Here is a 12,517-nt window from a genome sequence, read left to right on the forward strand (position 1 = left end):
AGTCAGTTTTGATGTTTCAACGTTTAAATAAGTAAGTAGATTCTAAAATATTTCAATCTCTGCTGTTTGCGTTGTGTAAGAAAGCAATTAATTTAACACTTCGAAAAGGGATATCGGAGACAGCGTTTACTAACTAGAAAATATGATGGATCAAAAACATTCAGTTTTACCTTTTTGTAATTAAGCTGGATGTTAATTAAAGGGAATTAAAGGTAAACGTAATACTATATCTCTTCTAACTGCTAACTGTGATCTGCAAATATGTTACCAAACCTTATTTTCTTCTGTAAACTGATCCTCTTCTTAGCTAACTGATTTACATGTTTAGAAATGTGCCTTTTAAAAACGTGCCATGTTAAGTTGGAGCATTTAGGTATTTCCAAGGCTACTCATACACATTTATGTGTTCATTTGAATCTCATATGTTACAATAATATATTTACAAAAATATATATACGGTTAAGTTTTAATACAATTTGTACGATAAAGTACCTAAATTTACCACAAAATATAAGAGGATTTCGTAAACAACAAATACAAAGTCGAATCTAAAACTAATTCTATGTAAATATTAGAGTGATGACGTTTATACAACCTCGCTTCCCTATATTATAATTTGATGTGCTTTTACTCAAGATTGGATAAAATCTCACTTTCAAGGTGGTTTGATAAGAAAACATCACGCACAAAATGACTAAAAATTTTATCTATAAGCTTTTTTGCCCATTTTTTGAAGTCATTGTAGGGAGATACAAAATTGACCACAAGCTTTAGAATCACATATATATACCATTATACATTATATAATCAAACATACAAAGAAGTAAGTTATTCACTGTAATGGCATTGGACAGGATGAATCTCAGTGGGAGGTTGTCGTTGTTGCGGCAAGAGTCGCACATGTCTTGCACAACTTAGATCGTACCCTCACACCCCTGGTTACTTTGAGGAATGTTAATTGGAGATTCATCTATTTTCCATTGGGTTTTCAATCATTTGAGACCTGTTGCGTAGTCACGCAGAGCTGCAAATAATTCATCAAAATCTTGAACGGAAACAATTGACTGCTGAACCAATGGTCGGCCTATGAGTAGGAAATGAATGAACAGATTTTACGAAGCTTCTTCCGGGTTTCTGCCATCAGGATAAACGCAAGAAGGGCTAGAATGCTACGAGAGTTCTAGCGTGCATTGCTAATATTTGGGATCTGTTAAAACTTCGCAAAGGGGATCTCATTGCTCTCAGTGAAATGACGGAAGACACGAGTGATGTGGTAAGTAAATTTCATGTCGTCTCTCCGGCATCCTGTTTCCTTAATCTCAGTTTTACCGTTGCTGAAGACTGCTTTGGATTTATCCTAATTGCTCATCAAATCCTGTACAAAAAAGTACTCGACGTTTGGTGATTTAGTCGATCCATGTAGTTCAGCGTCCATGATAACGCGAAGATGCGTTCCTGCACGGTACTGGCAGCTGATGAACTTGTGTTTTGGGGTGACATTTCTCTTCGAATATTTGCTGCAGTCGAACAGCAGCGTCAGTCTTCTTACCGGTATTCACTCTTGTTGTGTCGACAACAATCATAACAATTGATCCCCACAGGTTGACTTTCTCTAACATATCCTGGAGTCCTTCTGCTGATGTTTGAGCTTTTTGATCTTTTAATTTGAGCGCAGTCAACTTAATTTCTTTTGCTTCATTCTTGAAGATGATTTTCAAAGACATCAATGCGTTTGCCGTCAAAGTGTTTGCTCCACTCCTCAAGATTAAGTGTGCTCACCAAGCGCTTCTTCACCTGAGAAGTTCTCGTGAAGATGGCCTTTGAATTGCTGACTGACATTGGGTTGAGATTTCAAAGCCCTCACCAGAAAGCTGACGGCACACCTTTGCTGCTCATGGCCCAACAGCTTTGAGCTTGTAACAAGGCGTCTTCCAATGCCTGTTGGGTTATGCTTCCTTGTGCTCGTTGATGCTGTATTCTCATCCTCCCAAGAACTGTCATCGCTGTTATCGGATGAGTCCGTGCTACTTCCGGAACAATTAGGTGGCGCTAAGCTGGTAAGAATCGACACAATCGTTTCCATTGCCTTCCTTTGCTGAGAGGGGTGTATGATCTTTGCAACATCAAGTTTGTCAATGGAATAAAGAACATGGCTCTTGCTTTCAATTTGCAGTTTGTAGAGGTTCTTATCATCTTTGCACATCCATTCGCTTTTTATCTTTGTCACGTCAAACAGTTCACTCAATGAAGCGAAGTTTTGATTCTTTCTGCAGCTCTCATCCTTTTTCAGAAGGTTTGATAGTTTTGCACAAATGGCCTGATCAGCATGGCCGGCTTTAAGCCGTATTGGAGCGATTGCATCCAATCGGGCCCCGCGCGTAAGGGGGCCCCGCACTAGTGCCGTCTACTCTACTCTCCAGTGCTGTTCTAACAGCATATGGGCGTTAGAATAAACAAGTACGTTGTGGTTCCTATGACTAAAGTTTGCTCCTAATACATGTAATTAATACGTGCCATTCTGCTCGCGGGGCTTGTAATGCTTGCGGGGCCCCTCCAAGTGGCTATTGTATTGTTAAAATGTTTCTGCTACTATCAGTTGCCAAGTACACACAACAACTATTGCAATACATATACACCTTGTCTCAAAATGGTTGAGCGCATTCTTTATTAGTGTTTTGAGGCAAAAAGTTTTTAAGTCCAACTTCGGGTATCTTCGGAGGAAAGTAAGCCAGGTTCGAACCTCCAAGCGAGCCTTTGTAATCCCTAAAAGGTTTGCAGTTATCTTTTTATTCTTTTAAATATAATAATACTTGTTACCAAGTGTAGCAAAAAAGCATACCTTGTGTTAGCTCAGTATTAAGCTGGTGGATTTCGAATCGTAAGGTTGTGAGTTTTATTCCCATCTGGATCAATGCTTTTTTATGAAAGTCTATTTTCTGCAATGCATGATAAAATATAAAATAATTACATTAAAATAATCATATATATATATATATATATATATATATATATATATATATATATATATATATATATATATATATATATATATATAACATAATCATTGCAAAACATAGGAATTATTGTTTAATATATAACATCTAATATAGGTGTTCACGTTACGTCGGTGTTACATATGAGAATGTCAAATACAAGTTAAGAAACTCGTTTAATAGCAATAAATAAATTATGTAATGTATTTATTTGCAGCTATTTATCATACAGATGTTACTTCTCAATATTCTCATTACAGTATGTCATTTACATTCGTGAAATACAGTATATTCCTACGGATGTAGAAAGTGTATAAACAGAGTATCGAAAGTCGGATCCTGCTTTCAGACACACAACTTTTCCCGATCTCCTTAACGTCACGAGAAGAAACACAAATTCTCTTTTGAACGGAATGTCGTTACTTAGAGTTTCATTCGAACACGTTGATATGCTTTTGTATATTCATCTCTCTCTCTCTCTCTCTCTCTCTCTGTCTCTCTCTCTCTCTCTCTCTCTCTCTCTCTCTCTCTTTCACTTTGTTTATATGTGTGTGTTGCGGAATATCCCGAGTTAAATACAACACTTGCAATGTATATGAGCATCATTGTCTTCGAATATCGGAAATTAAAGTCGTTTTTCTTCGCGTTGGGTTTGCGTGTTCTTATTAGCTCACTGGTAGAGTACGGGCTTGCCAATGATGAAGTCTCAAAGCCTGCAGCGAATTATTATTATTATTTTAGTAGCATTGCACAAAAATCGGATACAAGGAATGGTTTACTTCTAGAAATATTTTCAGAAACGTTTAGGTTGCCCTGAAAAGGGCTGTTTTCGGGAGTTAAGTCGGGGCATTAATATTGTGTCCAAGACTTTTCTGAATTTATTACACGCTGCATTCTTCTGGGCTTCGAATCTATTAAATGGGTGACAAATCTATCTCCTTCCCCTACCTCCACTCATGCCTTGGAAACAAGATGCCACAGGTCATCCCGAGTTCTTGGTGGATCTGCCTCAGGCCAACTGTCCCTTAGAGTACGATTCACTTATGACCACATATTTTCCATGGATTGAGGTCTGTTCCACGAGGCTGCCAGTCAATTAAATCAATCTCAGGCTGTCCCGGGATCCATTCCTGAGCCACACTGGAAGTATGTATTGGCGTGCTCTTGCTGGAACTGAATTACACCATCAGGCTGGAATACTCGTACAGATGACACCATGATATTACTCATAATGTCTAAGTACTGAGGAAAGTCCAGATGTCCTTCAATTCTGTGAAGCTGTCCTGCTCCGCGACTAGAAATCCAACCCTAACATGAAATAGATGCATGGCCACTGCAATTGCAAGCAGACACATGTCCACGGTCATATCGGGTGCCTCTCGGACGATACACAAAACGGCGTCCCTCATTTGAGGTTGTGAATATGGATTCATCTGAGAAAACTACGTTTTTCCAGTTGCGACCCACATTCGACTATGCAAACGCGAGACGGTAAATTTTGTGTTCGTCTGAGAGTTTTTCCTTCACGGCAGCAACACAACCATGTAACCCAGCATGACGAAGCCTTACTACCAGGAAAGTGAGAAGTTTCCTTTAGCTATCTAGACATCCTTAGTGGGTCTAACCGGGCTTCGTTTACTAATCTCCCATCTTTGGCTTCGGTTGACACATGAGGACGCCCAGGAGATCGTAAATTGCTGCCTGACCTGTAGCACTATATTTCCGAATCCATCGCCTTCCTGTAGAGGCCAGAAAACCTACTCGCCTGCTAGCTGAAGTTGCAGATAAACCTTTCGACTCTCATAAAGTAATTACTGCTGTACATCTATCCATAGTTACCTATGTTCTGAGCTGTGAGCAGGAAGCAATATGTAAAAGCTAGTACCTGACATGTGATTGGTTACTTGCACGACACGCCTATTGTGGGGAACGACATGTTCAACGACTCGCGAAAGAAATCGAAAAATGATGCGCCGTAATATTAATAATATTAATTTTTTTATAAATGAGTGTTAATACATACGAAAAGCTGTTTAATGAATGAATTGTTATACTGACTTTACACGTATGAAAACACATACCATATTCCAAAAAGATTGAGCGATATGATGATAGCTGTCGGGTATCTTCGGAAAACATTAAACTAAAGCTACTAGTTCAAACCTCCAAGCCAACATTAGCAATCGGGAAAAATTGTACAGATATGTTTTTCCTTCTGTTAAATATAATAAGACATGTTGAAATGGTATTAAATGTAGAAAAAAGTTACATTGATGAAATACTTAATGATACAATGCTTCGAAACTATGTATTCACACTCTCGTTTCGTCATTGTGAATTCAATACGGAAAAGAGCATTTACGTATGAACTCTTTTATATTTCATTAGAAGCAACTTACGGTCATGTTAGCTCAGTGGTACACCCCTAAGCGCTCAAATCATGAGTTCGTGAGTTCGATACCCATGCAGGTAACACTCTTTTATTCTTTTATGATATTCTATTTTCCTCAAAGCATGAAAATTATGTAAAATAATTTCACGACATAAATAATTATTATGTTTAAAATATAACATATGAGGTATTGACAGAACGTCGGTATGTTATATGTGAATATTAAATACAAATTAAGAAAATCGTGTAATATTAATAAATAAGTTCTGTAATGTATTTATTTGCAGCTATTTTCATACGCAGGTAACTTCTCAATATTCGCATTACACTATGCGATTTAGGTACAACATATCCAAAACCGGATCGTAGTTCAAGAAAAAAATATCTAGCCCCAAACTGTCACCTAAGAAATTCACGAATCGCAAAGGTCACATAAAGTGATTCAGAGCGGTAATGCCTTAATCACTCTCTCTTATCTGTACTTAAACATATAAAAATGTGATAAATATAGTTAGAATCTAATACCGGAAACTTTTTAAATATTATTTTGAATTTTGTTCTGATAGGCATATTTTTATTTTTATACATACTGCAAAGAACAATAAAAAATAAGTCTACTAAATATTTTTAAAAGGTGGTGAGTTGTTAGAAATGAATTTAAATGAAAGAGGTATGATATGAAACTAATGAGAACTGTATATAGAAATACCAGGAAAATACACATGCAACAAAACCTGCATATTGAAATGCAATTAAAATTGAAACCTAATGAGATACCTAAGCATGGTGTAATTTCACTAGTGCAGCAATGCCCGGTTCAATTTTCGAGACGACCATTATGAAGCCATTTTCAACTGATAAGCAATTTCTTGTCTTTGTTTTAATGTTTACCATAAAAAAAATATTTTCGCACAGATACGATATAGCAAATGGAACTATTACTTTTAAAGCAGAAGATACCAGACAAGGATATTCTTCTCTCCTCATCGGGCAGAACTTGTCCAAGTCTTCGTTACAGAAAACCAATGGCAAGGATTTGTCGCACGATGATTCTGTTAGTTGGTCAAGAAGTTGTGAGCTTAGGTCAGCTATGTTAATGGCCTCTTCAATGGAAAAAATGAAATGAAATCTTTGAGTTTTACGTCCCACGATTATGCCGGTTAGGCTAAAGGAGACGGCTCTTCAATAGAGTTTAACATCCATCTTGAACCAGCACTTCGTCGTAGGGAATATAGATATTACTGTTATTGTATCCACTGTCAATGCCGTGCCGCAAAGACGGAGCTCCGGGCGCCAAAAAAAGGGGCACAAATTGCGGAGGAAGTGTGTAACTCATGATAGGAAGGTGCATGTGCACATGTATAAAATGGAAGGAAAAAAAGTAATAAAAAGTGGTCAAAATCAACGAAAAGCAGGGCTTTGCTTTTGAGAATTTTATTGAGCTTCGTGCCAGCCATGGTGGCGCTTCGCAGCTAGTCTGTCGATCTCACTCATATGTATGGAGACATCATCGTATATTCTCGCCCTGGGCGCTGATTTTCCATGGCACGGCACTGTTCACTATAAACAAGAAATGGATTCTACTATTATAGAAATAGGTATGTTAATAATCCCACACAAGCTTGTTATAAGACACAAATTATAATAGGGTCGCTGGCAAAAGGATATTATAAAGGGGAACGTGGTAGGAATTAGGTTGAGAACCACTGGCCTTGAGTAATTTTAACCATATTTCTTATAGTCTGAAAAAGAGTGCTGTCGGGTTAGCTATGGCGAATGGGAGGGGGATACATATAAGAGATTGTTAGAAAATGATCGATATTAGTGTCGAATTCATAGTTTTCGGGGTCGTTTAGATAAATACTGTGACTTACGATTTCGCTTAACTTCAAGTAAGCTCTCATTAGTAGAGATGGACACGAGCGACTTTTCTTGAAAAAACTCGACTCGACTCGAAACAAACATCTTTGAGGTCTACTTTAGGACTCGGCGCGAAAAATTACCTTCAAATCTACTCGGATTAGGGTCGATTCGAACCAAAACGAGCGAAATCCTGTGTATAGCCCTACCTAGACAGTAGATAAATAATTATTCTATTATCAATGTTACTACTACTACTACAAATTATTATTATTATTATTAATATTATTATTATAACAACACCATGTATAAACATGAACGATAGACGGTTAGTTCGAAATACTAAAAGCTAGTTGACTGCCGACGTCAGTAGTCATGAAGTCTACAAGGCAAAGACATCGTTCATTACCCTACGCTGTAAGCGTTGGTGGATTACAGATGGTCAACTATCGACCTCTTGCCAAAAATTGGTGGCCCCGCATCGACGATCCGCAGTGGCCCTAGTTCTATTTTGAAAAATTTACTACCAGCGGCAGAGACGCGACTAAACGCCAACGAACCACAAAATTACTCTATCAAAATATGTTAATTTGCTTATATGTGTGATTTGTTTATATTTAGGTAAGTCAAAAAATACTGAAACAAATACACCGGAGTAGGCGCGAACTATCAACATTACGATTAATAGGCACGTGTTCTTCTGACTTCCTCACGGAAACGACGATAAAAAGCTTGTTTGTTGAAGGATAAATCATTGAGGTTTTAATTTAGCCAATCAGACAAACCCCTATATCTGGAGTTCTAAGAGGTGGTACTGTGAACCGTTTCAGATTTATTGCCTTCTGGTGGGGTAATATATATGTGCAAAATTTGGGCATAATCACTAACGTGCACCTTTGGTTCATCTTCTCTTTAGTACAGTTTTAACCACGAATGAAAATTTGATCCACGACACACCATGAGCCAAATGACCCATTGACCCACTCTCACCCACCATCCATCGTGGCCCACTCTGACCCACTACCAACTATGAACCACTCTGAACCATTGTGACCAACTCCGACCCACCAAAACCCATCGTCATCAATTCTGACCCCATGATCCACATCGGTCACAATGGTCCATTGACTAAAGAGGTTACACTTGTAATGAAACAAGGCTGTAAAATTATCACTTAACAGAGTTTGAATTTCTACTTTCAATCGCTCAAACACCTCTTTGTTACAATACCGGTGGATCTGACCTTTACGATATACAATGGTAAAGTGTATCTCATCTTCCGTATTAAAATCAATTTAAATTTATTATACATAATTATTTTTCTGTTGACTTACAGATACCTTTCAGTAGAAAATAGGATGAAATTTGAAAGTCTCAAATCAAGATAAAGTAGACCAAAGTAAAAAAGGAAGAAAAACTAATTTTCTATATAATTAAACATGCCGTACTAATTTAAAATGCCCATGTAATTAAGTTGGGAATACAAATTTTATGGCCATTTTTCTCACAACTTTATGGATTGATTACCTTATGCTCTGAACGCTCCATATATTAAACACCAGCCTCTACAATTATAATAGAAAGCAGTTGGTGTAAAATCCGAGGAACTGTAGTTTTCATTTCTCAATTTGTTTCTCAACTAATATCAATCGTTTTCGATTATTTTTACAAATCAACCCACTACCAATTTCCAGCATATAGAAAATTCACCCCCGCTCATAAAAGAAAATTTAAAAAAATGCCAGGACATGTTCTGTCTATTTCTAATAAAGAGTAATATACTAAATTTCAGCTCTAAGTTTAACAGCTTGTGAGATACTTAATTTTTCGCAAAAATTCGAACTCCAGCTTCCCCCTAAGAATATGTATTATAATGAAAGTGATACGCGTATGATAACTTCCCAGTTGGGATTGGGGTATGCTTATATGCCAAACGTCATTTCATTTGACTTTGCAATTTGACCGTAATGATCACGCAGACATCCTTACTTTTAATCTTTTATATAATAATTCATAGATGATTGAAATATATTTTTTCCAGCAGTTACCTACTCTAAAAGCTAACAGGCTGCATCTCAAAATCCAACTCCTATTGCTATTGCTACTTTTACAATTGCAAATATGAAAATCCAAAAGTGACTGAGCTTTTTTCATTAGAAACAAATGAAAAAAGAAGAAAAATGGAGATCTTGAAAGTAAAATGTAGACAAGCTTACCAGTGTTCAAGAGATGGTGTCTACAATGCACTGAACTGAATGGGTCGGTGGGTCAGTGTGAGTCACGGTAAGTGATGTTTCGCAGTTGGTTGCGTCCCTTTGACCCACTATCCACTGACCTACTCACAAATCTTCACTAATTTCACCCACTTACCAACCGACCCATTGACCCACTCATTTTTGATTTTAACATGTCTTATTTCATTTAAAAGACGAAACATACATCCACACATTTTTTTCGTCGATTGCGAAGGTTCGCTTGATATAATAGATGAAATGGTCATTTTTTCTCACTGTGAGAAATTGATATGATTAGAAAGTCCATTTTGAAATGGGTGCAAACTACCTTCCAAAGTTATTAGAAATGCTTCCCCAACCCCGAAAAATATGAATTCGACAAATATTTCAGTAATTGTTGAGATTCTATTTATAGCTCTCCAAGGCCATCATCCTGTAAAGATGAGGATGAATTTGAATGTAAACTCCATTCTGTGCATCACTATCCATCTCAACGACACATAAAATTATGAATAAAACACTAAGATCAGTCGTTTTATATTACTTTTACATGTCACACCTCCCAACTTCCATAACTTCATACTACCACACTATTTTCTTCTTAGATTGATAGTAATATGTTCCCCAAATTTGTAAAGTTTGCCCCAGACATTCCGGAGTTATGTTGGAACATAAACTTATACAGAAACATTAAAATACTTCATAAAAACATAAAATACATTAAAATTAAGCTGTGCGAGCAATGCCTTCGATGCTGCCCCTATAAATTCAAAATCCAGCTGGCATGTTCGTTCAGAAGTATTGCTATTTATCTCGGTGATAAGGAAACTATGGACTCTACACTAATATCGGTCATTTTAAATCGTTGTATATGTTACTCCCTTCGACTCTCCTTATTATGTGTGCTAGGGTATCTTACTCCTGCTGGAAGTTGAACTTTGGTCATCAGAACTGCTCCCAATGAACTTGTGGATCCCGAAAGATATTGATTCAACACTAACATTGGTCATTTTCAATTACTTCCACATGCCAAAATTTCCCACACACCTTCAGGGTGCTAATGGGGGCACTTACATGCCACCCTTTATCTAAGCGACCCCCAAAATTATGAATTCGACACTAATGTCGGCTTTTTTTATAATTTTGATGTCAGCCCCTTTCATTTCTGCTAGGAGAGCAAACGGATACTGTCACCGCTAGGACTATATTTGGTCTTAAATGGCATTAAAATTTTTACCAAATAATTTAGCGATCAGTGTTGCATTTAGACGTTCGGCGTCCCTATGCACTTTTGCTTTGGGCGCCCCGAATAACTACATATTTCTACGCCCCTTCATCCCTAACTTAAAAATAAAGCTTAATTAGAATATGCTTAATTAGTGAATTTATTAATGTTCAGTACCACTCACTAGACGCTACAGCTTTAACTTTGTAACAAAAGATAACAAATTTGAAACATGTTCTGAATTATTTTTAGATTTCTTATACTATCACTCAACATATTACAATACTAAAAGAGGATTGTTCATGAAATAGTATATTTGCTCTTGATTTTTTAACTTTTTCATACGAAAAACATTAAAATATTATTCAATTTTTAAACTTTGCGGTCTGCAAATATGTTGCCCTCTAGGCACGGGCCTAGTTGGACCAATGGAAAATGCGGCACTGTTAGCGGCGCTGAAAATTCTGATATCGGTTGATTCCGATATTTTTATGTCGCTACGTAACCATTCTGGGTGCTAATGGGAGCTTAATTGGACTTGCATTGAAAGTAGAACTATTTACCTAAGCGACCACGAAATTATGTATTCGATACTAATATCGACCCGTTTCTACCATTTTTATATGTATCCCGACAGTACTCTTTTCCAAACTGTAAGAAATATGGTTAAAATTGCTCTAGATATATCAGAATTATGTTGAAACACACACATACATCCACTTTTATATATATAAAAAGAGACGTAAATACATAGTGAGTGAGCGAGCGAGAGAGAGAGAGCGACCCAAGGCATCACCACTTCCACATTGCAAAAGCATATATCAGGGATTGGATTAAAAATCTATGTAAAGACTTTCTTCTGTGGCATGCTTCATAAGGACAATTCCAGCCTGCTCACATGGCCCTTGGGGTTCATGAATTTCTTGAGAGCGTTCCGACTTTGGATTCTCTGTTTATACCATTTCTTTATGCATCGGATAATTTTTCAAGAACATAAATGACATGCTATAATATGAATGTTGAGTAGTAACTTCTATATGAAAAATAGCTGCAAATAAATACACTACATAATTTATTTACTGCTATTGAACGAGTTCCTTAACTTGTATTTGACATTCTCATATATAATACCGACGTACTGTGAACACCTATATTAGATGTTATATTTTAAACATAATAATTACTATGTTTTGCAATGATTATGTTATATATATATATATATATATATGATGTATTTTAATGTAATTATTTTATATTTTTTCATGCATTGCAGAAAATAGACTTTCATAAAAAAATCATTGACCCAGATGGGAATAAAACTCACAACCTTACGATTTGAAATCCACCAGCTTAACACTGAGCTAACACAAGTTATGCTTCTGGCGATGTATAACGGCTCTCAAGATAATTATGACATTCATATCCACTGCAAACGCTGTTTTTGTTCTACTTTGATTTTTATTTTAGTATTCAGGCGATAATTATGTTATATGTCTGAACTTTGAGCATTGTTTTACATATGGAAAGATTCCTTTACGTACCGGTATCTAAATGTTCCATTACGTATGTAAAGCTAAATGACAAACAAGCATGTGCTCACATTAATACAAGGTTTCAAAATATTGTATCATTATGTATTTCAATCAATGTTGCTTTTTTTCTACACTTGGTAACAAGTCTTATTATATTTAAAAGAATAAAAAGATATCTACATACCTTTTAGGGATTACAAAGGCTGGATTGGAGGTTCGAACCTGGTTTACATTTTTCCGAAGATACCCGAAATTGAAAAGGAAATGTTTGCCTCAAAACA

Source organism: Thermobia domestica, chromosome 12 (assembly GCF_964235325.1).
Source record: "Thermobia domestica chromosome 12, izTheDome1.hap1.1, whole genome shotgun sequence".
Lineage (NCBI taxonomy): Eukaryota > Metazoa > Arthropoda > Insecta > Zygentoma > Lepismatidae > Thermobia > Thermobia domestica.